Source organism: Triticum aestivum, chromosome 1A (assembly GCF_018294505.1).
Source record: "Triticum aestivum cultivar Chinese Spring chromosome 1A, IWGSC CS RefSeq v2.1, whole genome shotgun sequence".
NCBI classification, from domain to species: domain Eukaryota; kingdom Viridiplantae; phylum Streptophyta; class Magnoliopsida; order Poales; family Poaceae; genus Triticum; species Triticum aestivum.
The window spans coordinates 581,581,222-581,587,434 of record NC_057794.1 but is presented as its reverse complement, the minus strand read 5'-3'; the positions used below and the strand labels follow the sequence as shown (position 1 = coordinate 581,587,434).

General features: G+C 49.7%; 1 pseudogene; it reads left to right on the top strand.

Moving 5' to 3' along the window:
- The first annotated feature begins 405 nt into the window (after positions 1 to 405).
- LOC123055439 (subtilisin-like protease) lies at positions 406 to 4,309 on the top strand (annotated as a pseudogene).
- The last annotated feature ends 1,904 nt before the right edge of the window (positions 4,310 to 6,213 follow it).

Sequence of the window (6,213 nt, the reverse complement as noted above, 5' to 3'; positions counted from 1 at the left end):
CACCGAAATTTTATAATTTATACTAGTACTACGTAACAGCGATTCAGGTTCAATTTGATCCAGAGCAGAATAGCAGGTGCAGCACAGATAATTCTAGCAAGTTCTCTGATGAAGACAACTAACTACCACGGACACAGCTGACTGTTTCATCTCTCGAACGAACCCTAGCGAAGCGCGATCACGCGGACGGTGGCGGGGATCGATCAGAACGGGGCGAGGAGCTGGAACAGGGAGGGCTTGGGGTCGGACTTGATGACGCCGACGGCGATGACGAGCGGGATGAAGCCGTAGTGCGCCACCACCTTGGCCGCGCCCATCGCCCACTCGCCCCACACGCGCCACTCCCGCGCCGCCGCCGAGCGCCTCGCCGCCGCGTCCGCCGCCGCCGCCGCCTCCGCGCGCGACATGCCCCTCCGCCCCAGGGCCCTCCCCGGCTTCGGCTGCTTCGCGGACGCGCGGGTCGGGGGCGCCATGGGCTGGGTTGGTTCGCCCGCCTGGTGCTGGTGCTGGTGCTGGTGGTGGAGTCGCCGCCGGTGCTGGCCGCCGCGCGATGGAAGGTGGGGACTGGAGTAAAACCCTACCTGATATGGCCGTGCGAATGGGCCGTTGTTGGGCTGCTCACAGGGACGGGCTGCCTTCCGGGCACGTACGTGGGCTGCTGTATACTTTCTGCCCCCTGCAAAAAGTGTGTGAACAATTTGAGTAATACCCTTGTCTCAAAAAAAAATTTGAGTAATACCCAGTGTTTGATTTTACAACATCAAGTGAGGTGATTAATTTCACTCGAAAAAAGTGAGGTGATTAATTTTGGGGAGTTCGTCATAGAAAAAAAAAATCACCGCCATCTTCTTCCTCGCCCAGGTGTTGTATAATGGCATCCTTGACCGACCTCTTAGTATCGCTTCTCTTGATTGCAAAGGCAACCATTGCGATATTTTTGCATCTGAAATTATTGACACACTTTTAAAAAGAATATAGAATTAATGGCACAATATGTCGAAAGTTATTTAGAAAGATTAAACAAACCGAGTGTATTGATCTACTAACAAATTTGCAAATACTAATGCATACTAGCCCGATATGCACATTAATTGTTTCTAGAATTCATCTCAGCACGCACATTAATAGCGCGTGCGCGCGCACGCGCGCGCACACACACACATATTTTGCAAATACGCCACATTAATATCTGGAGATTTCTTCTCACTATGAGGCTGGTTGTAATGGAGAGTATCATATACTAGTATCATGCATATGATACTAGTGTATGATCTACCTCCCTGATGCATAGTATCATATATTAGTATCATGTAGTATTATATTTATTGTCATGCATGACACAAACTAGCATATCATTTATTATGATACGGTATCATGATATGATACTACACCCTCTCTTTCTTCATTTAATGCTATGCCACCTCATCAAAATTGCCTAGTTGACATGTATGATACTAGCTACGATACTACCATTACGACCAGCCAGAGCATCAAAGAAACCAAAATCCATATATTGTTTCATGTAATTATTCTTAAAACAAGATATGGCAAGATCACATATCTCATTTATTTGTTAGAAAAAATATCATGACATACCATTGGTGGGATGTGTATAAATTGAGAGCACCGAGTGTCTAAAAGAATCACCATCATCTTCTTCCTCGACTAGGTATTGTACAATGGCATCATTAGCCAACATCTTAGTATCGCTTCTCTTGATTGCAATCTTCTTTCCTACACCCATACTATGCTATCCTGATCAAGCTCCTGTAAGGGTACAACAGGGTGCTACCAATACCTCTGCCTACCACACTTACATCGTGCTCGTTGAGCCACCACCTTTTAATGCCGATGAAGACATGTACCATCATTGGTATGAGTCTTTTTTGCCCAGTTCGCGTGATGGCGACTCGGGCAAGGCACGTCTTGTGCACTCTTACACCAAGGTGTTTAGCGGCTTCGCCACAATGCTCACTGATGGGGAGCTTGATGCAGTTGCCAAGAAACTGGGGTTCGTGCGGGCATTCAAGGAGAAAAAAAGGTACCTCATGACCACACACACACCAAAGTTTCTTGGGTTGAGGAACGGCACTGGGTTCTGGAGGGACGCTAGCTACGGGAAGGGGGTCATTGTTGGCTTGCTCGATACCGGCATCTATGCGAAGCACTCTTCATTCGATGATCACAACATCCCGTCACCCCCGGCAAGGTGGAAGGGCTCATGCAAGGCGACCCGATGCAACAACAAGCTCATCGGTGCCAAGTCATTCGTTAAACACGAAGACACTAACGATGAAGATGGGCATGGCACACACACCTCGTCCACGGCGGCCGGTAACTTCATCATCGATGCCTCATATCATGGCATGGCAGCGGGCACCGCATCTGGGATTGCTCCTGGTGCCCATATCGCCATGTACAAGGTGTGCAATATTGTGGGATGTTATGATTCCGACATATTAGCTGGCCTCGACGCAGCAACCAAGGATGGGGTGGACGTGCTCTCAATCTCCATTGGCCTCGCGCGATGTCAAGTCCGATAAGGACCCCATCACCATCGGCTTATTCAGTGCCGTGTCAAAGGGTATTGTTGTGGTTTGCAGTGGTGGTAATGAAGGACCCGAGCCACATTCAGTTAAAAACGATGCACCATGGTTGCTCACAGTCGCTGCCGGCTCGGTGGATCGAAGTTTTGATGTTGGCGTCAATCTCGGCAACGGCATGAGCCTTCACGGTGAAGCGCTTAACCAGGTGGCAAAGCCGATGTCAAAGATGTATCCACTCCTCTACTCCGAGGCAGAGCGGGACTGTGACTACATGGTTAACCATGCTGTCGCCCAGAAGATCGTGGTTTGTGACTCAGAGGCTCCTTGGCTTGTCGATTCCATACTGCAAGACGGCGCGGCCGGTGTAGTGCTAGTCAACAAGGCATCCGATGGATACACGATTTCTCTTGATGATGACAACTCCGGTGTGGTGCAAATGAGCGCGCGCGACGGCGCCGTCCTCAGAGCTTACGCGGCATCGTCAAGCAGATGGGCACGCGCTGGCTTCTCGTACCACAAGACATTCCTTGGTTATCGTCCGGCCCCTGTAGTGGCATCGTTCTCTTCTCGAGGTCCAAGCAAGCATTTCCCCGGCGTGCTCAAACCGGACATATTGGCGCCGGGGCTGAACATCCTCGCTGCATGTCCATGGACGGAGTCCAAAATAGGCCCTTTCAACATATTATCCGGCACATCGATGGCAGCGCCACACAGCAGTGGTGTTGCAGCGCTTATCAAGAGCTTGCATCCTCATTGGTCCCCGGCAGCCGTCAAGTCGGCCATGATGACGACTGCGTACGTTGTTAATAGCACTGGTGGCTCGGTCTTGGACGAGAAGCACAGAAAGCGGACGCGTACGCGATGGGCGCAGGCCATGTGAATCCAACAAGAGCCGCTGACCCTGGCTTGGTGTACGACCTAGGTGTCACCGACTATGCTGGCTACATCTGCCGGCTCCTCGGTGATAGAGGCCTGACAACCATCGTGCGTAACAAGAGCTTGAACTGCGCAAAGCTACCAAAGGTCAGAGATGTTGAGCTCAACTACCCAACTATTACTGTGCCATTGAAGCCTACTACCTTCATGGTGAATCGGACGGTGACGAACGTCGGGCCGTCATCATCGACATACATTGCGAAGTTGGACATGCATGCCCAAGTAACTCACAGTACGCGTCACCCCGAACAAGCTGGTGTTCTCGAAGGCCGGGGAGAAGAAGACATTCAGCGTGTCAGTGAGTGGCAAGGGCGTTCATGGACAAAAACATTTGCCAAATTTTCCTTTGGCAAATGTTCCAAGATGCGGTGTTGACACGAGATGTCATGAAAAGACGCAAATGGGCGGGGAACCCCAGATGTTCCTTCTGTCAGAACAGAGAAACTTCTCAACATCTCTTCTTCACCTGTCGAGTTGCAACGGTGGTTTGGAGAACGTTTGGCTGTGTGTTTGGCACAGATTTGTGCCCGGATAACATATGGCAATATTTCTCTTGGTGCTAAGATGGTGTCAGATTCTATACTTTTGGCCTAGCTGCGATATGCTGGGCCATGTGGATTTGTCGTAACAGGGCCACTTTCGAAGGCAAAAAGTTGAGATCCCTTTTTGATGTGGTCTTTTCTGCATGTGGCTACATGAACTACTGGGCAGATCTGATGGCGGGAGCTGATCGAGAGGCGATGGAGCGCGGCGCTAAGATGCTCAAGACCAACGCTGCTGCCATGATGAGAATTTGTGCAGCCCCAGCTGGATCAGCGATGGACTGAAGGATGAAGCTGTCGCTATGCCTTCTCCTGCCTTATCTTCAGTGGCTTTTATTGTCCTGATACTTGTTCCGTTTGATGCTTTCGCCCCTGCGTGGGCTTTACCTGATGCTCACTTGTGAGCTGTCCCCCCTGAATGTGGAAGTTACCTCCGGATTTCTTATTTTGCTCTGGTTAGGATAGTTGGTTTTAGATGGCACTGGGTTTTTGGCCCCATGGTGAGCTGCTCGATGACGAGTGCTTGCAGTGGGTTTCCCAGTGGTGTCTTGAACCCGCTTTCTCCTTTCCAGTTTCCTTAAGACCTGGACTTTGTATTTCCGTTATGTCAAAGTAATGGAAAGGGGTAATGCCTGGTTCAAAAAAAAAACATGTGGAGGGAAGCTTGAGTTGGGTGTCCACGCGACATGTTGTGAGGAGCCCAATCATCGCTGTTCCTAATCTTCCCGAATCTCCACCGTCTCAAGAGAGTTTTTAGGTGTGTTATGGAAATGGCTGGAAGTGAATGATTTAAGTGTCATTCTTTTTATATACCGATAATTTATAAGTTTCTTATAAAATGTTAAACCAATCAACTTCCTGCGCATTTACATTAATACCATTTATAGTATATATGATGTTGCCCTGGGTCGATGGACAGGACGATGGAGCGCCAGGGCAGATAGAATCGGTGACCGTGAAGCAAAATTGGTGATGGTGAGATTGAAAAGAATCGACGGCAATGCCCAGGTCCGGCAATGGTCTCCTACCATACTATAGATAAAAAATGTTTCCCTTCTTGAAAATGTCCATATTCAGAATAGGTTTGGTTAGGTCTCAGTCAAGTGCATAACATGCAAGAAAAAAAAAATCTGATATTTTTTTTTGCATGATGTTAAATAAGATCTCACGGATATAATATCGACTGAGACTTATTGAAGTCTCAGTTGACCGGGACTTAGCAAGGCTGATTTATTAGAATAGTACTTCATCTGTAAACTAATATAAAAGCATTTAAATCATTAAAATAATAATCTAAACGCTTTTATATTAGTTTATGAAGGGAGTACTCTCGTATGGAGCACGCCCATCACGTTGCAGCATTCCGTGCAGCGCACCGCCCAGCCGACGGTACGACCAAAGCACGTGAAAGCACCATCGCACTCTTTTCTTTGGCACGAAGGAATCGGTGCAGAAGGCGTGCGCGCACGACCGAAAGACGTAGATAAGATATGATCGAGCGGATCACGGGACAGACACCGATGGAGCATAGAGCGCCGCCCACCACCACGTACGTACGTACTCCTACGAACTACTCCGGCTTCCATCCATCGACCCTGGCTAGACCGACGTCCCGTCGGTCGTGCGCGCACCTCATCCGCCCGCCGCCGGCCCCGAACACGTCGCGCTCGTCCTATCGCGGCGCCCGCACATATGTACAGCCGCACGCCGCAGTTCATACGCACCGATGGTCCTACGTACCTTATTACGAGCACGTGTCATCAATGCCACCGACGATCCACCGGTGGCTCCACCTCCACGCACACACATGTACCTACTTGACGGCCAGCGGTGTGGTCGTGTGCGCACTTGTCACGGGCGGGCGTGCGTGCGTGCGTCCGGAGACTTGGACCGCTGACAGAGAGGGGGCAGCGGGCTGGAATCGATGGCCATGCGTAGCGTGGCACACACGGCTCGATCGCTATGGTGCTAACTAAAGCATCAAATGTTCCAAAAAAAAACTAAAACATTTGGAAACTTTTTTTGTTGTTGAGGAAACTAGTTTTTTTTTTTGCGGCAATATTTTTTTTGGACGCCGATACGTGCCATACGTGTGGGCGTTAGGGAGTCCGCCCACACATTTTGTGTGGTGTATAAGAGGAACAGCCCACACACCTACGTGTGGGCAAAACAATTAGCGCCAACACGCC